This window comes from Chionomys nivalis, chromosome 2 (genome assembly GCF_950005125.1).
Source record: "Chionomys nivalis chromosome 2, mChiNiv1.1, whole genome shotgun sequence".
NCBI classification, from domain to species: domain Eukaryota; kingdom Metazoa; phylum Chordata; class Mammalia; order Rodentia; family Cricetidae; genus Chionomys; species Chionomys nivalis.
Window position 1 is genome coordinate 24,619,174 of NC_080087.1, and position 25,470 is coordinate 24,644,643.

A 25,470-nucleotide genomic window follows, 5' to 3' on the forward strand; every position below is an offset into this window, starting at 1 on the left:
TTTTTTTAGTTTATATGTGTGGATATTTTGCCTGCATGTGTTTTTAACACACAACATGCATGCAGTGCACACAAAGGCCAGAGGGTATCGAGTTCCGTGGAACTGGAGTTATAGTCCATTGTGAGCTGCCACGTCACGCTAGGAATCATATCCTGGTCCTCAGGAAAAGCAGTCATTGCTCTTAACCATTGAAGCATCTCTCTGGCCACACTGTCTGGCATTGTTATCATTGGTTATTATTATTATTATTATTATTATTATTATTATTATAACCATTCTAGTAGTTACAAAGAGGTGTCAGATTATGGTTTCTATTCTCATTTTCCTAAGAATTAGCTTTGCCCATCTTCACGTCCCTTTGCCCATTTCTAAAACTGAGTCGTTGTCTACTTCGTTTGGAATTCTCTATTCTGCATAAGCTTGAGTCATTTGTTCTGTATTCGCTTTTCAAGTATTTTCCCCTGTCCTGTGGCCTTCTAAAAATTTCCTATATAGTTGTCTTTTGAAGTTCTAAATGTAATTTTTTTGTTGCTGCTGTTATTTTTTGAGACAAATCGAATATGTAGCTGAGGATAACCTTGAACTTCTGATCCTCTTGCCTCCACCGTTCCAGTACTGAGATTACAACACGCATTACACGTCACAGGGATCACACCCAGAGATTTTGTTTATGGTTTTTCTTCTTTCTTTCTTTCTTTCTTTCTTTCTTTCTTTCTTTCTTTCTTTCTTTCTTCCTTCCTTCCTTCCTTCCTTCCTTCTTTCCTTCCTTCTTTCCTTCCTTCCTTCCTTCCTTCCTTCCTTCCTTCCTTCCTTTCTTTCTTTCTTTTCTTCCTTCCTTTCTTTTTTTTTATTTTTGTTTGTTTGTTTCGTTTTTTTTTTTTTTTTTTTTTTTTTTTTTGATTTTTCGAGACAGGGTTTCTCCGTAGCTTTTTGGTTCCTGTCCTGGAACTAGCTCTTGTAGACCAGGCTGGCCTCGAACTCACAGAGATCCGCCTGCCTCTGCCTCCCGAGTGCTGGGATTAAAGGCGTGCTCCACCACCGCCCGGCTCTTTCTTTCTTTGTATTTGAGGCAAGGACTCTGCCCACTGAGCTACATACCCAGTCACTGACAAGTAATTTTGCTGGTGTCTAATTTACCATTCGATGACTCATGTTCTATGTCCTCCTCCATTCGTTGTCTTCGTTTCTGTGCATGGGGTGAGGGGAGGATGTGAAGTCGCATTTCTACATGTGGGTATCAAATGGCTCCAGCACCATTCGTTGCAAAGGCAATTCACATTGAATTACCTTGGCCCCCTTTTCAAAAATCAATTGGCCATAAATACACTGTTTATTTCTGGGCTCTTGATGTTTTCCCATTGATTTATACGTCTTCTCATATCAATTCCACGCTGTCTTGATTGCTGTAGTTCTATATTCAGTTCGAAATTGGGAACTTTGTTCATCTTTTTTGACACCTCTGCTCTGCATTTTGAATTATAGTTTCCACTTTCTTCCTGTGTTGCTCCCAGCTTCCATTCCATGCCATGCTTTCTGTCAGAGTACCTGATACTAGGACAATGCCTCCTCCTCCTCTTCCTCCTCCTCACTATATGCTATGGTCTGGAAGATGAAGAGCAGTGTTTTATGTTGGTGTAAGTCTCTCTATATCCACACCATGCATCAGCTGCTAGCAGAGGGAAATAACAGCTTCTGGTGCAGCTTCAGAATGGAGAGCTGTCCCTCCCTCCCTCCCTCCCTTTCCTTTCTCCCCCACACTCTCCCTCCATCCCATGTTTGGTTATGAAGGCATAACAAGGAAGGTGACTGTACAGCTATGTCCCAGGTCACAGCTCACCCGAGGTACTAAGATTGTGTCTGGATATCACCGTGTTCCATTTTCCAGCCTACTTCCCTTCCGGACACCAGCTCTTCCCACCCAAATCTGTGTCCTTCTGGGGCTTTACTCTTCACCAGTGGGCACGTCACCGTCCGTTGGTGGCAGAGACTTTTTCTAGGATTTTGGAAGCATTTCCTGTGTTTTCTGCTAGCCCGAAGTGTGTGCTATAAGGCTAGAGTTCTCCCATTATCTTGCTGTCCTGAGGGAAAAGCCTGCCTGGAATACAAACTCTTCTTGTAAGAAAATGGAAATGGAGCTAGCGAATGAGAGAGACAGGGAACCCTGAAGCCTGGGATCTCTACAAACCCACATCAAGCTATGTCTTTCCTGGATCTCCCGCTGGCATTTTGAACCAGGCAGGCTAAGTTTAGACGGACTTCAACTAATTCACATAGTTTACGAAGAGCTCTAATGAAACAAAAGTCTGGAGTAGTGAGCATGGAAAGGACTGCAGAGAAGAGGAGCCATAAAGGAATTCAGCTTGAGGAACAGATCTGGGGCACTTGTCCTTGAAAAGGCAGGGTATTAAAGAGGCAGGGTCTCTTCAAGTAGCAAAAAAACTTTGTATTGTGAGAATGATTACATGTGTTTGGTTGGGTTCCATGGAGATAAATGAGAATTCGTAAGAGGAAGGTTCTGGAAACAGATTTTAAGGCAAGATGTTGACATTTTTAACAGTTTAGTCTGTCTGAAAAAGTGATAACCTGCATTGATAGCGCATTTTTGTGTCTCAGAAGGGCTTTAAGTGACTCATCAGAGGTAGAATGATTCCAAACAACTAAATTAACAGTGAGGCGTGTGTGCGCGCGCATATATGTGTGTGCGTGCGTGCGTGCATGCATGTGCATGTGTGTGCATGTGTGTACGTGTATGTGTGTGCGTGCATGTTCTCTTTGTCATGCTAGAACACAGCTCCTCAGCGTGCTCACAAGTCTTCCACCCCTGAGTCCTATCCCCAGCTCAAATATTCCAACTGATTTCTTCCACTTTTCTTTTTCTTCTCAGTGGTAAAGAACAGAGGCATAACCTCATGAATGCTAGGGAAGAGTCCTGTCACTGAGCCACATCCATGGCAACTCATTCAGTTAAAAATATAATCTTCAATTTTTTCCTGTATGATAAAGATACAAGTTGTATTGTTCTTTTCAATATTTTCTTCGTCTCAGTTTTCCTTCCTTCTTTTTCTTTTCTTTTCTTTTCTTTTCTTTCTTTCTTTCTTTCTTCCTTTCTTTCTTTCCTTTTTTTTTCTTTTGAGGCAAAGTTTCTCTGTGTCTGCTTCTGTCTCCCAAGTTCTAGGATTAAATGTGTGTGCCATAGGGGCTGAACACAAGGTGGTAGTGATGGTGCATTCCTGCTATCCCAGCATTTAGGACTTAGAGGCAGGAGGATCAGAAATTCAAAGTCATCCTCAATATGTAGTAAGTTTAGAGACTGCCCAGGCTACATGAGACAGTGTTTTCAAAAAAGAAAATTCTCTGGAGGAGAAGCATAGATCTATATACGTGTCTGTAAGAGTGTATGTACATGTGTATTGCCCTATACATGTATGTGGAGGCCAGAAGAGGATGCCGGGTGACTTCCTCTACTATTCCCCCCTATTCTTTGAGGCAGTACCTTATGTATTCTTAGCTAGTCTTGAAGTCAATGAGTCTCACAGATCGTCCTGACTCTTTCCTTCTCAGAGTTAGAATTATAGGCATGTGAAGAATGCCTGGCTTGTTTTGTGGATGTTGGACCCGAACTTTGGTCCTCATGGTTGAGTAGTAAGCACTTTTAATGAATGAATCATCTCTCTAGTCTGGTATACTACAATTGTGTATATGTGCACATGTTTGTGTGTGTGTGTGTGTGTGTGTAAACATGTACTCGATTTTTAAAAAATTTTATTTTGTGCTTGTAACTACTTTGCCTGCATGTATGTATGTGTATCACAGGCAAGACTGGTATTCACAGAGGTTAGAAGAAAGCACTGGAATCCCAGGAACTAGAACCACAGGTGGTTGTGAGCCACCACTAGAGTACTGGGCATCGAACGGCATTGAACCCAAATCTTCAGGGGCAACTATCAATCCTGTACACTTCAGGAATACTATCAATCACTGAGCCATCTCTTCAGTCCCACACAACTACATTTAAACAAACACACACTCTGGTTTATATACTTCAGAGCCTAAGGTTTACTTAGCTGAATTCTAAAACAATAACAAATTGGCCTTTAGATACCTGGAAGCCAGGAAAAACAGTGGGCTGAAGGAGTTCTGGAGCAACAACCTTGGGAGACCACTTGGAAGCCAGCCAGTCGGCTTACTCTTTTGTGGACAACCTAGTGCTAAGAAGCGTTTCTCATTCATATTTCATTATCAAGATATCCAAAGTACCAAGACATATTGTGATGATTATGAGTCCAGCGTATTTTATTTAAGAAGTGTTCCACGGGGAGAACTTAAGTTCTTTACCTCTTGTACAAAGTTTCTGGCCTTAAGATCCACCCAGATGTAGCAACGATAATTGCAGTACCCACTGACTTCATTCCACCCTGGCTAGTCACCAGAAGACTTGCTTCTAGTAATTTGCTGATGATGTTAGCAGAAGCTGGTGGCTCTGTACCCAAGCCTTGTTTCTGGGTACAGTGGTTCATATTTATTTAAACATGAGCAGTTCTGCTCTGTGATATGTATGCACTGACCTTTTGTCTACTCATTCTTAGTATTTGGACACCACGCCCCAGGCTTTGCTTTTCTGTCTGTTCCCCATCTCCTTTCTTAACTCCTTTGTTCCAGGTGGATATTGACAAGATCCCTGCCCTGACTTGGATGGAGCCTGAATCTGGCACTTGTCCTAGTAAGGGTCATCATTGCTGTGATCAAAGACCATGACCTATGCAACGTGGGAAGGGAAGCCTTGTTTAGCTTACACTTCCACAGTGCTATTCATCATCACAGGAAGTCAGTACAGGAACTCAAGCGGGGCAGGGATCTGGCTGATGGGAAAGACATGGAGGGGTGCTGCTTACTATCTTACTCCCCGCGACTTGCTCAGCCTGTTCTCTTACAAAATCTAGGACCACCTTCCCAGTAGGGCCCCATAGGAAATTCTAATTTCTTCTGGCCCATTCTTTCAAGATCCTGATAGTCAAAGACAGGAGTACAAATGTCTCTTTAGTTGGAATGCAGAGGCAGGTGGATTTCTATGAGTTCAAGGCCAGCCTGAACTACAAGAGCTAGTTCCAGGACAGGCTCCAAAGCTACAGAAAAACCCTGTCTTGAAAACACAAAACAAAAAACAAAAAAGGAAAAAACCCAAATGTCTCTGTAGAATACACTCATTCCACCAGATAGGCCAGCTACAGATGAGCTGAAAACCCTAGAATTGTGGGTCAAAATAAAAGTTTTTCTCCTTGTGCTAATTATCTCAGCTATTTTTTGTCACAACAAAGTGCAGCTAGTAATCTTTTTTTTTCTTATTTTTTTATTTTTTTTATTCTTTTTTTAATTAAAATTTCCAACTGCTCCCCGTTTCCCATTTCCCTCCCCCTCCTCCCACATATTGCCCACTCCCCCCGCTCCCCTCCCCCTATCCCCACTCTTCTTCTCCTCCCCCCAGTCCATTCCCCCTCCCTCTCGATACTGAAGAGCAATCCAAATTCCCTGCCCTACAGGAAGACCAAGGTCCTCCCACTTCTATCTAGGTCCAGGAAGGTGAGCATCCGAACAGGCTACGCTCCCACAAAGCCAGTTCATGTATTAGGATCGAAACCTAGCGCCATTGTTCTTGGCTTCTCATCAGCCTTCATTGTCCGCCATGTTCAGAGAGTCCAGGTTCAACCCATGCTTATTCAGTCCCAGTCCAGCAGCTAGTAATCTTAATGACAGAGAAAACTCTCTCCTTACAAATGTCAACATGTCTGTATACTCACCGACCGGAAACCCTCCCCGATCTGTGCCTCAAGTGGTAGTGAGAGAGCTTTCATTGGCCTTCATTGCACGCGCAGGACTGACCGACACAAGGCCTTGTAACTGAGCTCAGTCAGCGCACCAGCTTCTCCCTCACCCTGGAAGCTGGTTCATTGCATCAGCATCTCTTTAGCTCAAAACACCCCACCCTTTAATCACGTGATCAGGCTTCCCAGCACATTCAGCAAGTACTCAGAAGTCCAAAGGCCCATCACAAACAATAAAGACAGCCCTGTCCCTGGGTGAAATTCTAAGAATTTAAAGTCATCCTCCCTTGGAACCTGGGCCAAGTGCCAGTCATTTTTTTTTTTTTTTCTTTCAAGACAGGGTTTTTCTGTCTATCCTTGACTGTCCTGGAACTTGCTCAGTAGACCAGGTTGACCTTGAACTCACAGAACTCCTCCAGCCTCTGCCTCTGTGAGTTCAAGGCCAGCCTGGACCGCAGACCAAGTTCCAGGAGAGGTTCCAAAGCTACAGAGAAACCCTGTCTCGAAAAACCAAACAAAACCAAAAAAGCCTCAAGGCCAGTCTCAGTGACAAGGGAGATGCAGGCCAACCTGGGCTACATAAGGTCCTGCCTCAAAAAACAAAACAAACAAACAAACAAAACAGGAAAGAAAGAAAGAAATGGCAAAAACAAGTTTAATATCCTTATTAAATTTAATATTAGAAAAGTTTGAAAATTCATACAAATTTGATTAATAGGTTTTCCGTCCCTGCTCACCATAATAAATTTATCTGACGAAGCAAGATAAATCAAGCTGGATTGAAAAAGTACAATAGGTTGGCAGAGACAGGCAGATCTCTGTGAGTTCGAGGTCAGCCTGGTCTACAAGAGCTAGTTTCAGGATAGGCTCCAAAACTACAGAGGTTCTCAGGTCCCAGAGATCAAGGCCAGAGAGGCACCCCCAAACTAAAGCAGGGAAATTTTGTAGGCTGTAGGCAAGTGGTGATAATGTGTCTACCACAAGCTGGTCAAAAGCTGAGTGCTTAGGTGAAGACTTGGGTGGCTGGCAATTTTGGAGAAGAAGTTACAATAGCTGCCAAGAATGCAAAACTGGGCTTTTTGGCACTTTTCCTTTGTTTGGAGACTCTCTGAACCAGCAGGGGTGTTATAATAGAAGTGGCGGGCCGCTTCCCGCCACCTGGCTAGCTTTACCAGAAATAATTACACGGAAACTGTATTCTTTTGATCACTGCCTGGCCCATTAGTTCCAGCCTCTTATTGACTAGCTCTTACATATTGATCTAACCCATTTCTAATATTCTGTGTAGCACCACGAGCTGGCTTACCACGAAAGATCTTAACCTGCGTCTGTCTCAAGTGGGAGAATCATGGCGACTCACTGACTCGGCTTCTTTCTCCCAGCACTCTGTTCTGTTTATTCCACCTACCCAATTTTCTGTCCTATCAAAGGGCCAAGGCCGTTTGTTTATTTAACCAATGAGATCAATACAAAACAGAAGACTCTCCTCCATCATTTCCCCTTTTTCTGTTTAAACAAAAAAGAAAGGCTTTAATGTTAACATAGTAAGATTACACATAACAAAACAGTTATCAATCAAGAATTACAATATTTATATCTATTTTATCTTTATCATAACTAAGGAAAACTATATCTATTTATTCTTCAACTCCATCAAAGACTCCAGAAGGATATAATATTACCTAAGCAAACAAGAAATCCAAAACTCTAGAAATGACAGAGACACCTCGCTGCCTGGACAGTCACCCAAAGTTCCTCTGTACCGTTGGGGCATCCATCTTCAGCCTTCAGGCCCATAGTATCCAGCAGACATTTCCATGAAGCAGGAAATTTCAAAGGCAGTTCAGTCACTATCTGCTGTGTCCTGCAGAACGTTTCGCAGACTCTTTCATGAATCAGGAATCCTGAAAGACCATCTCACCTTTTGGCAAGTTCAGCAGTTCTCTCTCTGCGGGTTCTTTGTGTCCAGTTTATGTAACAGTCCAGGCAAGAGCAGATTCTTGCCCAAATGGCTATCAAACTCCATAAGGAGCCTCTTTGATGCCCATCTTCCTCTTAAAGTATATTGGTGCTGCCAGGAGCAGACGTGTCTCATTGTCATGAAAAGCCCAAAGTTATTAAAATATTTTAAGTGCCATATTCTGCAGTCTTTGAAAGATATGAAGAATGCCTATCTAAAATATATCTATGCACATCTTGAAAATCTAACTAACATGACTACAAGCTTGACTATTATTGATGATTATCCATTAACAACCTATATACGTTACATTTTTAAATGAACTACACAATCACAATACCTTAATCAATATCAGAAATACATACACATATAACAAAATTGACCTTAAAATCCATACCAATGCAAATCATTCATATCTATATCATATCTCCCTTTAAATGTAAAAGAATATTTATAAACCATATTTGGGAACATGGGCGCAGTTTTTCTCTCCAAACTGCTTCTTGCTGAATGGGGGCGTGAAGACTCTCCCCCATCACAGGGGAGACCGAAGATTTATTGATGAAACAGATTATTCTAGAAATTAGCATTGGAAAACTGCTTTGCAGAGAATTGGAATTTTGAAAATTGTTTTCTTGTGTTTTGTTTATAATTAGTTTTAGTTGTCTAAAGACTGATTATAAGATGATAATTTAAGGAGCTGGAGAGATGGCTCAGTGGTTAAGAGTGCTTGTGGCTCTTCAAAGTTCAGTTCCCAGCACTCCGTCTGACAGCTTACAACCATCTCTAAGTGCAGTTCCAAGGTATCTGAGGCCTTCTGGCCTCTGCAGGCACCTGCATGCATGCGCATGTGTATACGAGCGCACACACACACACAAACAAGTACCAAAAAAAAAAAAAACTAAGTTCCACCCTAGCATTTTCCACCCACATTTTCTTACAGAGAGCAAGTAGAAGATGGAACTTGGAGAGCCATTATAATTAAGAGCACAGCAGTGGGGAGATTAGCACAAACTATTCTGACGAGCCAAGACTTTTCCCAAGAGCCTGTGAGGTGATCCCCAAAAACGGACCAAGACATTTCTGCCACAGAGCAATAAGTGGTGTCCTGAAGCACAGCTTGGCAACTGTGGGAGAATGAGGGCTGTGTTCCACCTCACCACCCAGGCTGCCACATTCCCTGAATGAAAATAGCGCTTGGATTTCTGCCCATTTTGTCCACAAAGTCAGCTCAAGCTCCTTATGTGACCCAGTTTTTAAATCCATCTACCTGATTGGGGGAAATTCAGAAAACTTCTCTTTTCTGCCTCATACTGGAAGAGGGAACATGTATTAGTACAATCCTCCGCCCAAAGTTTTCTTTTTCAGTGAAGGGAAGAAAAGAGGATTATTGTCTGTAGTTGTGATTAAGGAAATTGCTAAACAGGAAAAATAAAAGCCTTCTAAAAAAGGAAATCAAAGCAATGTAATAAAAATTTCCATAGCCTGATCTCAAAAAGTTCTATGGATTCCAAACCTCTAGTTTTCTGTTCATCTTGGAGAGCCTTGAGGAATTAACCAGCCCTCAGAATTGACCATTGAAATTCAATATGAATCTTTAAAAATATATAGCTAGGGGTAGGACTCTCAGAAAAATAAATAAAAATTTCCCAACACATTCCACAAGCCTCAATTATCTCCTCCAGTTGGGAGAATCTGGAAATATGAAGCCAGCATTAAGGGTTCCCAGCAACCATTCTCCAAAGTGTCATTCGAGTGGGTTAAAGGTGCATATTAGTTCGACGTGCATATCTCCTGCTCCTTTTCAAGACAATAAATAATTACAGTGATTTATCTTTGAAATGTGCAGCTTGGGGTTGGGTGTGGAGGACCCAACGTATTGGTGCCAGGGCTTTAGCCTGAAATAAATAAAATGGTGAAATATATTTAGCAAGTGATCACCCAGGCACCAGCAAAGTGATGAAAGAAGAAACGATCTATTTGTGATTAAAGAAATATACAAACACTAAGTTCTGGCAAAAGGGAAATAATTGTAGAAACTATTTTTTTTAACTTTATTTAACTTTATTTCATTCATTTGGTATAATGATGTCAGATTCTCTTAAACTGGAGTTACAGACAGCTGCGAGCTGTCATATGGGTGCTGGGAATTGAACCCAGATCCTCTGGAGGATCGAGTCAGTGCTCCTAACCACTGAGCCATCTCACCAGCCCTAACTGTAGAAACTATAAATGGGAACGAGGGGTGGGGACAGTAAATCTCCCAAGTTCTAAATGCTCGCTGATGTGGGATGTCCTTCTGTATATGTCTTGCTTTTATTGGTTAATGACTTAGCAGAGTAAAGTCAGGTAGGAAATCTTAACAGAGATGTAGAGAGAAAGTAGTAGGAGTCAGAGAGACGCCATGTAGCTGCCAAAGGAGACAGACTCCTCACGGAAACTTACCAGCAGACCACAGCTATGTGCTGATATACAGATCAATAGAAACAGGTTGATTTAATATGTAAGAGTTAGTTAGAAATATGCCTAAGCTATTGGCCAAGAAGTGTTGTAATTAATATAGTTTCTGTGTTATTATTTGGGTCTGGGTGGCCAGGAAATAAACGAGCAGTCCCCTACTACAGTGCACCTTGATTGTAACCACCCCCCACATCTGACTCCAGGGCAGGTCTGTTGTTTTACCTTCCTTACCTAGCTGTACTTCAAACTACTAGCAGCCCAGTGCTAAGAGGGATTATGTTCCTTCCAAATGGCTCTGTTGCTGTCACTAAAGGTAGTTCTAACTAAATCTCTATCGTTTCACTAAAATTCCAGATTCAAAGGCTAGGATGAAAACTTGTGAGCTCAGAGAATTAGAATAGCAAGTGGATAACTTCCTCTCTTTGCTGGTGTCCTGGAAGTAACTTCATTCCACACCATCTCAACTAACTAAACCATACTAAGCTCCTCCCTGTTCTTCCTGCTGACCAGTTAGCTAACCCCACCTCTCTATGACCAGGTTAATTTTATTTAATGAAAATGCAACACATACGTCTTTATACCGCTAACAAATGTAGCACGAACAAATATCACACGTCTTTGCCTGGTTAAACCAATACTCCACAGCACATGTCAGTTTCTCAGGTACTTTTGGCTGTGCCATTTTCTAGACTATCTCCAAGTGGCAAGAGTTCAGCTGAGTGTGTGCTTAAATCACTGTGACCTCCAGGCCAGCGTGAGCGTTCAAGCTGGTGGTGGCCATTTGCAGTCCCTTCTGTAGATGGCTGTCAAGGACCCTGGTAAGACTGCCACTTTCCAGCTTTCTCTTTCTTCCCACACAGATCGGGATTCAATTATTTCTTGGCATTTTGACTAAGATAAGGGGAGTAAGACTGGGGATCACCTTGCCAACCAGTCTTACACTACTACTAGAAGCTGCACTACTAGAAGAACTCTTTCTGGTGCTGGGGATCAAGCCTAGAGCTTGCATATGCCAAGCAAGTGCTATGCACCTGAGTTACCTTTCCAGCCCAAATGAATGTCTTAGTTTTGCTTGTTGGTTGTTGTTTTGCCCTCTAACTCTCTGTATTGTCAAGGATGACCTTGAGTTTCTGTCGTCCCCCCCACCCCACCAGATCACACTTCCCCATCCTGGATATGGCAGGTGTGTGCCAGTACATTGAACTGCAAATACATGACTTGAAAAAAGCAGCCAGCTTTGTGGTGGTGGTGGAAGTGGCGGCTCTGTGTGTGTGTGTGTGTGTGTGTGTGTGTGTGTGTGTGTGTGTGACATGATTCCTGGAAAATAAGAATAAACATCTAGTCCACTCACTTCTAGCTCAGAGGCAAACAACAGATCAAAGTAACGGTACTACCAAAGTCCAGTTTAGTGAACCAATGAGTTTTGTGGGGTTACTCATAGGAGTATGGGCAAGGGGTTATTTACAGTACCATAGACATAAAGGTACCTGCTCCACAAGATAGCTCAACCCACCAAAGGTGGTGACAAAGGAAAGCTGTACTACTAGAGCTCTTTCAGTCTGACAGCTGGAGGCTCTTCTCTCGGAAATCCTTACTGCTTATATAACATTGGAATGGGAGAACAAGTGAGTTTAGTCAGTTTCGGATTCTTCCCGCTGCTAGTGAGTTGTTGGCCTCCAGAGTCTTAACAAGCCTCCCTTCAGAACCTCCAAGCCTTTGATTTTATTTGTGACTGGGTCTCACTTTGTATCCCTGGGTAGTCTGGAACTCATTCTGTGGATCAGGTTGGTCTCAAACTCACAGAGATCCTATTGCCTTTGCCTCCTGACTGCTGGGATTGAAGGTGTACATATGCCATCATTCTCAGTTCAGAACTTCCTGAGTCTTAAAGGAGCTTCTATTCAGAGTGGGACACTCTAATTCAGAGGAAATTGCTACACAACAGAATGTCCCCAAACCTGATTCTATAGCCTACCATGCATTTATCTGTCTGTCAGTCTAAGAGTATTTCACACACACACACACACACACACACACACACACACACAATGTATATACATATATATTCATATATTTAAATACAACCTGTTGCTCCTAGAGTCATAGAAACAAAATAAGATTAAACCAAACATAAGAGAAAATAAGGCAGTTGCAAAATTAGGAGAAGCACAATCTAAAACAACGATGAAAAACAGTGTGCACATAACACATAATGTCATCAGAAGCAAGTACCAGGTGCTATGCACAGCTGATATCCTATGGTTCTGAATGATGGGCAGCTCATAGGTTAATTTACATTAGAAGCACATTGTGCTGTATCGTGGCTACAACACTAGGTGATGGGAGTCTTTTAGCTCCATCAAAATTCTATGGGACCATGGGACCACAGTCGGATCGCTGCCGACAGTTGAGTGAAATATTCTTGTGTGAGCCAGGTGATAGTGGTTCACACCTTTAGTCTTAGCACTCACAAAACAAAGGCAGGAGGATCTCAAGAGTTCAAGGGCAGTCTGGTCTACACAGAGAGAGACAGACAAGCCAGGAAACTCTGCTTTGGGAGGGAAAAAGGGAAGAAATACCCTCGTGCGACAGAGGCAGCATTGGAGGCCCCTCCTTTTCTCATGTTCTTTATTTTGATCTTCTGAGATTGGGTCTTACATAGTCTGTGCTGGCCTCAGACTTACTATGTATCCAAAGAGAATACTTTAGGTCATGCTGTTTCCACCTCCTATGACTTATTTTTTTTAATTCTAAAAAAAAAATGTGTGTGTGTGTATGTGTGTGTGTGTGTGTGTGTGTGTGTGCTAGTGACCAAACCCAGGGCTTCATGCATGTTGCGAAAGTACCCTGCCAACTGAGCTACATCTCCAGATCCTTGTATCTTTTTAAATTTCATTAAAAAAAGTGTAAGTACTTGCCTCTTACCCTGTCTCTCTAACCTCTCTCTTGCCTATTTAATCGTTGAGGAAGGCAGAGAATGGGAAAACCCAAGATGGGGTTGCATTACTGGGGCTAAATCTTACAGTTTCACAGACTTTTGTCCCTATGTTGTCCTAAGAAACCTAGAAATAAACACACACCTGGGTTCTTTTCTGTTTGGCCTGATGCGGTAATGCTGGTATTATGTCCTGTATTTTCAGGCTGATACGATTTCATCAAGGTCGATATTCATGCAGTTGGATTGAAGATCTGCTCATTCCCTTAAATTGCACATCAGTATTTCAGAGCAGAATGAGAGGGGTTGTGATAAAAAGGAAAGGCGAAGGGCTGGATGTAGCTCAGCAGTAGTGTTTAGCATGCTCAAAGTCCAGGGCTGGGGTCAACCCTGGGGTGCGGGTGGGGGCAGGGAAGGGCATAGGAGGCAGGTAGTGAGTGTTTGAATTGCTTATAGTAATTCTAAAATATATATTAATTTTTATTCCCATCAGGTAGAGTTAGCAACAGTTCCAAGAGAAGAATCTCCTAAGGCATTTTTAGGTATGTCTGTTTTTGTGGCTGCATGGAGGCTTGGGTGACTGGGGCTAAAGGTCACTGTGATCTAGTAAAGACTTAGGAAGGCGCTTTTCCTTGCTCACTTTCCCTGTACCTTCCATCTTTGTGGTGTGATGTGATGTTAATACAATAGCCATCATATCTACGTTAGTGGGAACAGGCAAAGAGCACATGCGTAGGGTCTTCTGAGGACATTTTCCTGAAAGCTGTCCAGCAACACTTCTTGGTCACTGACCAGGACCTATTTTTAAGGCCGCTGGGAACCAAAAGGAAACGTGGGGGGCAATGTGGGCTTCTTCCTTGACTTTCTGTTCTAACAGTGCTTAGATTTCTATTGAAGAAATGGAAAGGCGGAGACAGTCATCAGTCTGGGCACTGTTATTACCTGAACTATTGGGGCAAAAAAAAACCCAAAACCCATAAAACCAAATGTCTATATTTATTGGATGGTGACAGAGGATAAAGATGTTACTTTTGTAAGGGGGATTTGGTGGAGGACTGACATGTGAAAGCACATTCATGTAGGGCACATCCTAAGTCATTTTCCCTAGAAGTGGCAGGCCGGGCACAGTCTCCCCCCTTCCCTACTCTGGGAGCCCAGAGAACTACTCAGAAGTAGCAGTCACAGTAGGCAGACTTTTCTGAGTAGCTGCCAGCTTGCGACTGTCCCTAACAGAAGTGTCTCTGTTCAACTCCAAGTACCCTTCTGAGGACTGCCTCCCCTTCTCAAGTTCAGATGCCTCCGTGGGGCGAGTTCTCCCTGCTTGTCTGCTCAAATCTCCCTTTGTTTAGAAAGAATCTCCCTTCTTCCTCTGTTCTTGCCCTTCCCACTCAACCAAAGCTCAAGAATGTGATCTTTGCACAGAACACTACCCAGCAAGAGGTCTTCAAGGGTCTGCTTCTGAGCTTGCTTACAGAGAGGTATGGCTTGCTACTGCTCCTCCTCTTCCCCCTGTTTCTTCTCTTCCTCTTTTGGTCTGGCAAAAATACTTTATCAGGTTGCCAGGGTTGTTGCAAGTGATCACATCTCTAAACTTCCGGGAGCCTAGATTAAAGGTATTAAAGATGGGTGGGGTACTACATGCTTATCATCCCAGCACTCAGGAGGCAGGGACAGGAGGACCATGATTTTGAAGTCAGCTTGAATGCAGGGCAAGATCTTGTCTCAAAAGCAAACAGCTGCCCCCCCCTCCCCCACCTCACCCAACCAGTCATACAAACACTGGTATTAAAAAAAGAAAACAACAAAAATTTCTAAACTTCCCTTGAACTAAAAAGCTGCCCTGAGATCTGTATTTGGGATAGCGATATTCTATTTACAAGTAGTTTGGTTTCATAATTGTGTATTAGGCACAACTTGCTCTTAAAGATTGTGCTTGCCTTCCTGAATTAGGTTTTAATATCTACAGCAAGTGACGATTCAGTAAGCCATCTAGATAGGGGCTCAAGACACTATTAAAAACGGCTGTCTAGTTGTATAGCTTGGTCTGTTTGTAAGGCTTCTAGCAGTGAGATCGGGACCTGTCCCTGGTGCTTAGCTGGCTTTTGGGAACCTGTTCCCCATGCTGGATTCAGCTTTTATTCACAGGAAGGAGCTCAGCCCCGCCTCAAACTTTCAAGCCCATGGGAAGCCTACCCCTTTATGAATGGAGGTGGAGGAGGAGTGGGTGGGTGAGAGGAGAGGGGTAGATAGGAGTGTGTGTGGGGGGGACTAGGAGGAAAGGCGGGAGGGGAGACTGTGGTAGGTATGTAAAATAAAGAAAACATGTTATTTAAAAAATGGCTGTCTATGGGGGGAGGCTTTAGGTAAGTTGATGCCATGCTTGTGTAGCACCCATAAAACCCTGGGTTGATCCCAGCACCCCATAAAACAAGCATGGTACCATGGGCTGTAATCCTAGTACTTGGCAGGCAGGGACCAGACCAGAAGAAGTTCAAGGTTGTTTTTGGATGCCTGAATTTGAGACCCTCTAAGATAAATGAGACCTTATCAGCAGGAGTTGGGGGAAAAGATGTTGGGGGCGGGGAGTCATGAGAGCAGGGTAACAAAGTATGGGAGAAAGAGGGCAAGGGAGATGAGGAAGAGGAGTTGTGTATTTATCATTAAGGAACTGAGGCTGGACACTCTTTGTCCCAGCCACATTAAACCAGTCTTGCCCTTGAAAATGCCTGGGAGACAATATTCAAAGCTGACAATAGTCATTAAAGTGGCCTAACATAAAAACAGAAAGAGGTTCTATGGCTATCAGAACAGCTCGAGGCCATGTAGGAAGAGCAAGGCTTTAGGATTCCACCAGGTCTCGGGGTGTGGAGAGAGCTCAGCGTGATGAACTAGGTGGGTTCATTAATAATCTGTTAAACAGAAAACTTGGAAAATAAGATCATTATGATAAGACAAGAGTTTAATAGTGTGCAATCTGCAGATAGTTTGTGATCTCAGCAAATAAATGTGAACCAAGCAGTCATCAAAAGTCAGTTTGGAGGAGGTTAAAAATTGAATATTCATATTCACAAAGAGCATGAACCAGTGTGTCAGCTCCACATGGGAAAAATAGCTTTAATCGGAGCTTTGCTGTACTTGAGACATCCGCAGAGCTGGCTGAGGGGGCAATGCCGGTAACCCTAGCCCTTGGTGGGGGGGGGGGAGCAGACAGACAAGGAGGTCTAATCACTCTCACCTGCATAGCCAGTAGATTCCAGGCGAGGCTGGGTTACAAGAGAACCAACTCGGCAATGATGGAAATTTGAAGAATCTTAATCACCTAAAACAACAGCTAAAGTCAGAGGGAAGAAGAAAGTGGAACTCAGCATTGGGATGATCTGGAATTTATGGCTACTTGTGACACAGGAACAGCCAGGAGTGAGGGGTTTTATCCGGTACACAAGAGGAGAGCAAGCAGACTGGATCCACGTGGCTGGATATGCCTTTCTCCCACCCCCCCCAAACCCAGTGTACTGAACATGGGCACCCTCCCAGTGAGAAGCTGATGGCTACTGGCTACAGTTCAAGGAGAGCTGTGTGAAGTAATTAGAAAATAATTATTGCTATTAGTTGCCTAACACAAGAGGACAGGACCTTGTCTTCCTACCCCGCCCTGACCAGGGCGGAGTCTCGTGTATCTCAAGGTACCTTCGATCTCTCTTGAACTCTTGGTCTTCTTGTCGCCTCTTAAAAGTTGGGATTACTGGTGAGTCCCACCACGCCAAGTTTTATTGGTGCTGGGGATCAAACACAGAGCTTAAATGCATGCAGACTAAGTACATAGATCTTAAATGCATGCTAAGTACACAGAGATTAAATGCATGCTAAGTACTTGTCAACTGAGCTACATCCCCAGCTAATGAACTGAATGAAGGGTTGCTCAGGTGGAACTAGAGTGTGGTGGTTTTCAGTGTGCTAGTTTCTTTATGTAAGACTTTCCTAAATGCTGGGTGATGGTAGGGAACTCCTTTAATCCCAGGATTTAGGAGGCAGAGGCGTGCGGAACTCTGTGAGTTCAAGGCCAGCCTGTTCAGAGCTAATTCCAGTACAACCAGGCCTACACAAAGAAACCATTTATCGAGAGAGAGACATCTTAAACATTTTGAAAAGATGGGTTAATGATAAGTTGGGTATGATGGCACACACTCATAATCATACCAGAGACTGAAGCAGGAGGATTGAGAGTTTAAGGCCCGCCTGGCTAGCAAGATCCCATTTCAAAACAAAAACAAACAAAATCACAGAACACAAAACCAAAAGGACTGGGTAGCTGTGTTGCAGGGGCAGTCGAAGACCGGCCTATGGATTGAAACAGAGGGAGGAAGGGAACACCGGGACCTCTTTCCAACCAGAACAGGGATCATCCATTCTCAACTTTGGCCTGAGGATTACTCACAGGATACAACAAATCCAAATCAAAGAAGCTGACTGAGTCAATTCCATGGAATATTGAGGTCATTTGAGCTTATTAGGCCTCTTTCCATTTACTTGTTATTTCAGGCTGAGAGGGGATACTTTTGCGTTCGTTGTCCTGCACCAAGAGGACTGCCTAAGTGTGTCACCTAGTCACAGTAGAAGAGATGGGCCTGTGTAAGAACGGACTTCAATGGCAATCACACATAAACGACCTTGCCCTACCGGAAAGCAGAATATTATTGTTAATTTTTATGATATGATAAGGATGCCTATATGATATAGTCATTTTTACATGACAGTGAAAAGAATATGATCACTTTTAATCTTCTCAGTGATAGAAATTTCTTGTTTTTTTCCTACGTAGAATAAAAATATTAAAGTCAAGTTACAGTTTTAAATCACTGAGCTGGGTGGGTCAGAATTGCTAGTGTTTAAAAAATGTGAACAACATTCTTAATATAGCTATTTGTGACTAACCGGTGGGTGTGACACCCGGGGGAAAACAATAAACTCACTCGCTGTGTATTTGAAAATTCAAGAGTTTATTTTTCTTTTCTTTTCAAGTTAGATTTCAGAACATTACTTTTTTTTAAAACAAGAAATTATGTAAACACTTACCCAAAATTTCTTCTTTGAACAAGAAGATGTTGGAAAACTAGGCATTTAAAGGCTGGTAAATAATACAAGAAATTCAACAAACAAACCAGAAAAATGCAAGCTATGTCTTTCTCCAAAATCCCTGTCTTTGAAATTAAATCTTATTTTATTGCTCGGTGATTGTTGTGGAAATACAAGATACAAATTTTATGAGCAACCTTGACATTATATAAAAACTGATCCATCAACCCATCAGTGCAATGATATCTCTCACTCATTGGCCACTCACATGCCAAGCGCTTACTAAACATTACAGCAGTGCCAGAGCAAACCTTCAGAATCAGTTGCTATAAAGAGACGACAACGATGATGACGATGAGTTGGAGACCTTAAAAGCCTGGCTAATGAGCGTGAATTCAAAGTCCTGACTAACCCGGGTGGATCTGAGGTTAAGACTTGGACTGGGCAGGGCGTGAACCCTCAAGGCTGGAATCTCAGAGAAGGGCTCCAACACCCCCGAGCATTGACCAATAGGGTGAGGAGGCTTTGCCTTACACCCTTCTCCACTTTACTAAAAACTGTTAGATTCCATTCCTAAAGCTGGCCCACAAGGTCCGGTCCCTTATTCGGCCACTTCCTCATCCTGAGGCCGACCACCAAGGTCCAGCAATCATAAGCCCACCTTTGGTTCACCTAATTAAGATGCCCAATCAAAACAAGTCAACTAATTCTAACCCAGGGTTCCTCCTTTCTCTTTATAAATGACCATTTGCCTATGGGCAAGTCTGTCTCTCTATTTGGAGCCAGTCCCCTGTTCTCCCTTTGGGGCAAATATCCCTTCCCCCTTCCTTGCCCCTTTTCTCCCTCTTCCTTGTTCCTTTTCCCTTCTCCTTGTCCTCAATCTCCTGTCTTCACCTCTTATTCCCTGCCCCCTGTTCCTCTGGGGCAAATAAATCTCCTCTGTGCTGGGAATGAGGTCTTGGTGTGTCCTGTGCTGACTCTGGTCCTTTCCGGCGGTACTGGGAATGGGGAGCAGGAAAACCTTGAATTCAAGACCAACATGGGCTACATAGTAAGCATGAAGCTATCCTGGGCTAAATGGTGAGATCTTATTTTAAACTAACCAACCAAGCAAACAAACAATACTTCACGGGATGCGTACTATCCTGTGGATTTTGCAAGCATGCTTGCTTCTGTGTTGGGGGATATTTAATCACACTGTGAACCCCGAGTTTGCATTTGCAATAATTAAATAAAATTAACCCTGGGTCAGGAGGATGCCTTAGCAACTAGTTGACAGAAAGTAATCATGGAGTCTCAAAGGCCATTGAGGAGAGACAGAGAGACACAGGAAGTAGTAGGGTGAGATTTGAAGGGGTGCAGGTTTTTAGGCTTTGGCAAAGCAGAAGCATGCTTCTTCCACTGATGCCAACAAGGAGAGGGGATTAGCTGGCTGTTACTCAGCCTCTCTGAGCTCACAGGTTTTCACCCCAGCCTTTGAATCTCGAGTCTTATTCACACTTAGAAGGTTAGAGATTTTGTTAAAGCTGCCTTTAGTGGCAGCGACTGTGGCACCACCTTTAGGGCTGGTGCCTGTGGGAGCAGAATTCTCGCCAGACTTCAGGCTGAGTATCCAGGCCACTGCTAGATAAACAGGCCAGTAACTGTGGAGCTACAGTTGCTGGCTGAGATAGCAGTACATTAACGCACAGCTTCTGTGCTGAAGATAAAACAGGACTTCTGTGTGAACTTCTATAGGAGGGAAAGCTGAGACAAATAATTTTCCTTAAAAATTGGTTATTACTGTTTTTAATTATGTATGGGTATGTATATCTGCATGTGGGTATGTGCACATGAGTGTGGGTACCTGTGTAGGCCACAGGTGTCAGGTCCCGTGGAACTGAAGATATAGGCGGTTGTGATCAACCATCTAAGTGGTTGTGTGAACCACCAAGTGAGTGCTGGGAATTGAAATGCCCTCTGGAAGAACATCCAGTGCTCTTTGTTTGTTTTGTTTTCAAGTCAGCATTTCTCTGTGCAGTCCTGTCTGTCCTGGAACTAGCCCTTGTAGAGCAGGCTGGCCTTGAACCCAAAGAGATCTCCCTGCTTCTGCCTCCTGAGTGCAGGGATTAAAGGCAAGTGCCACCACCGCCCAGTTACATCCAGTGCTCTTAACCCGTGAGCCATTTCCTCAGCCCTAAGAGGCAAATATTAACTTTTCATTGTTGCTGCTTTTTGTCTTCTTTCCTTTGTCCGAATCAGAGGTGATTCCCTATAGCCTGGTTGGCCTGGAATTCACTGTGTAACTCAGGCCGCTAAGTGCTGAGATTTGCAGTCTTCCACCAGGCCCACTTTATCTTTTTCCTTTTTTTAAAATTTTATGTGCATTGGCACAAGCCTTTAGTCCCAGCACTTGAGAGGCAGAGGCAGAGGAAGTATTTCCATTGAGTTCCAGGCCAGCCTGGTCTACACAGTGAGTTTCACGCTATCCAGTGCTAAGAAGTGAGACCCTTGGGGGGTTGGGGGGAGGGAGAAGTACCTCTTCAGATAAGTGCCAACCTTCCTACACTATAGACAGCAATGAATAAAATAGCCAAAATTACAGCTTATTCCCAAAGATAAATTTGAGACTTGAATTGCTCAAGCACCTCTTAAAACTTTCCAAGATAGAAATGACTCATAAGCGACTTGAGGGTTCCCTTTGGCCTCTGAATCTTGGCTCTATCTGATCTAGAAGGAAGGGGGGAAGATGAACAAATGCAACAGCAGAAAGCCTAACCCATACTATGGGAACCCTCATTTTATTCTTCCTCGTATTGCTGAAGCTCTTGGATCTGGGGCCTCTCCCACAGAGCAGGATGTCCCTTCCAGAGTTTGCTAATTCTTAGGGGTACCACACTGTTGACTTTACCCAAAGCAGTCAGTCCTCAGCCTGCTTCCTGTCTTTCTGTGCAAGCCACACCTTCCGGCACCCCCCCCTCCAACCTGGACCTTGAGACTTCTGCAATGGGACCTTCTGGTTTCAGGGATCTGTAGTGTGCCATCTTTTACAGCAGTCATTTTTGTGTCCCTGTGACTACCAAATCTGGGTAAAATGCATCCGTGACACGTTCTTACCACATACCCTAAAAGAGGACGCTCAAGGCCACAATGTACAGAATCAGGTGTGAAATATTTCCAGTGGACTTTAAGGTCACTCACTTGTTCAGCGGGTGGGGCATGAGTGCACATAACATTCTAGAGACGCTTTTAGGCACAGTTCCCATTTCACTGTGGTGAGTTCCCAGTGTTGACCCTGAACAGAGATGGCTGATAGGGTGGTGCTGACCCCGACTGACTCATTTCCTGTGTCGTAGTCATAGACCATCACTGCCATCACTGCCCAGGGCAGTCTGCTCAGACTGGGATGTCACTCCACACATCTCTCTGCTAACTTCAGTCTGTGTGCAATACTGATATCTAGCACCTAGGATTCTATTTCAGTCTGTCTGTCTACCTGTCTTTTCCTTTCTTCCTTTCTTTCTTTTTCTCCTCCCTCCCTCCCTCCCTCCCTCCCTCCCTCCCTCCCTCCCTCCCTCCCTCCCTCCCTCCCTCCCTCCCTCTCTCCCTCCCTCCCTTCCTTCCTTTCTTTTTTTACTAATAATCCTGGCTGATCTAAAACTTGCTCTGTAGGCCAGGCCGGTCTCAAACGTGCAGAGGTCCACCTGCCTCTGCCCACAAGTGCTGAGTTTAGAGATGTGCACCTCTGTGCCCATTTGTTTGCACCATTCTTTTCAATGGTGTAAACAGCAATCATCCCCTTGCATGTACTCTGATAAAAGGTCCAGGAAATTTATGTTACTGGAAATTACTGGTTCACAGTGGTCTTGTGTCCAATTATAGGAAATGAATAGATGTATGCTCTCGGCCTCTTAGGTGGAGTCTCTAAAACTACACTATCTTGAGATTTCATTTCACCCCAGTCAGAACAGCTACCATTAAGAAATCACAAACAAACAAGACAAAAGCTGGGCAATGTGGCCCATTCCTTCTATCCTAGCACTCAGGAGCAGAGGCAGGGAGTTCAAGGCTAGCCTGGTCTGCATACTAAGTTCCAAAATAGCCAGGATGACATAGAGAGACCCTGTTTCTCTCTCTCTCTCTCTCTCTCTCTCTCTCTCTCTCTCTCTCTCTCTCTCTCTCTCTCACACACACACACACACACACACACACACTCAAAAAATGCTGACTAGAGTGGAGGTGGCAGGCCTAATACAATATTGGTGGGAATATAAATTAGTCACAGGTACTATGGAAATAAACAATAGAAGTTACACACATACACAACCCTAAAAATAGAATTATCATATAGTATACTACTCCTGGGTATTGACTGAAAAAGTCTAAGTCAGCAACCACAAAGACGCATGCACAGATATTTTGGATTTTTGTTTGTTTGTTTGTTTTGTTGTTGTTTTTTCAACAGGGTTTCTCTGTAACTTTGGAACCTGTCCTGGAACAAGCTCTGTAGACCAGGCTGGCCTAGAACTCAGAGAGATCCGGCTATCTCTGCCTTTGCCTCCCAAGTGCTAGGATTAAAGGTGTGTGCCACTACTGCCCAGCACAAATATGTTTACTGATGCACCCCCACACACACAACAACAACCAAGGAGCAAGGGCAGCCTAGGCATTTAACGTAGATGAGTGGATATAGAAAATTCAGTATACATGCACAATGGAGTTTTACACAGCCACATCCAAGGACAGAATTATGCCATTTGTATGAAAAAAGAGGAAACTGAAGATCATGCTAACTGAAATATGACAGTTCAGAAAGACAGATATCATAAGTTCCAATGTAATGTGGAATTACATTGGAAAATGACTGTATATATATATACACACACACACCATTTCCAATGTTAAAATATATGTGTGTGTGTGTGTGTGTGTATGTGTGATCTGAAAGTGGAAGGAGCAGTGTAAGGGAAGAGGAACGAAATCGAGTTGGGGTGGCGTAGGATGGGGCAAGGCAGGAGTGAATACAAACAAATCACATGGCACATATGTTTGAACTTGTTATGAAAGACATCATTTTATGCTATAAATATGTTAATAAAAATTTTAGCGTTTGAGGCATTAAAATTTACTTCGTTTGAGTAATAAGCCCAGGCATGAGGTGCATAGCCTGACTGACTAATTGAAACTGTGTCTAAAAATGAGAAACAGGCTGTGTGGGGTTGAAGAGATAGGTCTGCAGCTAAGAGCACTGTTGCATCCAGAGGACGTGGGTTTGGTTCCTAGTGCCCACGTGACACTTTATGAACTATATGCCCAGTTCCGGGGGACTCATGGCTGCCTCCTAAGCTGGCACCAGGTACCCATGCAATGTACTCACATACATTCAGGCATGCATGGGTACACATAAAATAAATGGATAAAAGTGGAAAACAAAAGAAGCTAATCAAAGTCCCCAAGCGCCAACTTACTGCTGGGGAGGATTAAGAAAGTTTCTTATGTAGGAAAAGTCTTCAGAAGACCATGATATCTGTGTCTTAAATATATATATATATATATATATATATATATATATATATATATATATATACATATATATATATATCCCTTTAACTTCATAATCATCTTCAAAGTTTGAAAAGCAAATGTTTAATTGGAACAAAGTTCAATGAAGCCAGAGAAGGGTTTTATACAATTGTAACAATGCTCATGAAACATTATTTCAGAGATGAATGATTCTATTTAAAAGAAGATTATTTATCAAAGATTATTTATCGAAGGTGGGGTGGGGAGTTAACCTTCTGTCTGTGGTTGACATTGCCCTAATCTCCTAAACAGAGTTATTAAAAAATATCAGGTTTATCTAAACAAATAAATTTACCTCAATTTTACCAGTAGGTGTCACTGTTTAAATATACTGATCACACTTCCCATAGAGCTCTGAGCTGGGACTGGAAAACCAGATACATCATTCTGAACATCAGCCTTTCGATGCAAAGACTATTTCTACGACTCCAGATAACTGAATGGGGCCTGAAGATCAGATGGAAATAAATGATCAATGCTAATGATCAGTGTTTCCTAAGTTTTATGTTTGTATTGAGGGATTTAATCACTGTCTTACTTTCGACTTACTCAAAGGCTGGAGAGTTCCTTGAGCCGCACCTACACATTCTGTTTAAGATCGTAGACTGCTTTGATTAAAAATACTTTTGAAAAAAAATAGGAAAAAAACCTGAAAATATTTCAAATTCTGGGTCTAAAGAATAATGGTACCTACTTGGAGTTCACTGAAGGGTGGGTTGCGTGTGAACAGGTTAAACTTTGGAGACGAAAAAAAGAAAAAGGAAGGAAGGAAAATACAAAAGAAGGGAGTGGAGAGTGGGGACAGAGGCAGAGAAAGGCAGAGGCAAATTTACTTTTTCCTTCTTTGGAAAAGCACTTTTGCAAAAACTTGGTTGCTACCAGGTCTTCCCGTCAGCTAGCCGAGATTTCTGTCCCCTGTCGTGGACTGGTCCCTGGAGACTAGGTCGCCTCACGGAGGGAAAACTAGCCTTACAGCAGCACTCTACTAAGGCTTTAACTGCATTTCTTCCGATTGGAAATTTGATTTCTAATATTTCAACAAATCTAGACCTAAAAAAACGGTATCTTGAGGAAGACAACAAAAAAAGCACTTATACCAGGAGTGGGGTTCGAACCCACGCAGACATATGTCCATTGGATCTTAAGTCCAACGCCTTAACCACTCGGCCATCCTGGTGCCGGCGTGCACTACCGCGTCTACTCTTCCTACAAAGCGTACACCAACTTCCTCTTTTTTTTTTTTTTTCTTTTCCCTTTTCCTTTTTTTCCTGCTTTTTCTTTTTTTCTTTGAGGCTGCTCCCGAGCGGGCTGCCTTGCGCACCCGGCTTTCCCCGCCCAGCTACCGAGGCTCGATGGCTGCCTCCCGAGTTTCCTGTCGCTGAAGCCGCTCACTGTCTTGGCGGCAACGAAGAAACTGCAACTGCAGGAGCCGCGCTCGGGACCCGGCAGGCAGGCGGGCGAGCGGGCGGGGGGGGGGGGGGCTCGTAGAGTTGCGCGGGAGCCGCACACAAACCCCACCGCAAACTTTTGGGCTCAGAGCGGCCGTGGGGACGGGCCCGCAGGGCGAGCTTCGGTGTGTTTTTTCTAAATCGAAGGAGGTGCTTGCGCCCTGCACCTGGGCGCCGCTTTCCTTTCCCGCCCGTGGGGCAGGACGCAGCGGA

General features: G+C 43.4%; 1 non-coding gene across 1 annotated transcript; it reads right to left on the reverse strand.

Moving 5' to 3' along the window:
- Positions 1-24,903: 24,903 nt before the first annotated feature.
- Trnal-uaa (transfer RNA leucine (anticodon UAA)) lies at positions 24,904-24,986 on the reverse strand. The gene has a single exon. It is a non-coding gene; the product is annotated as a tRNA-Leu (tRNA).
- Between the last annotated feature and the right edge of the window lie 484 nt (positions 24,987-25,470).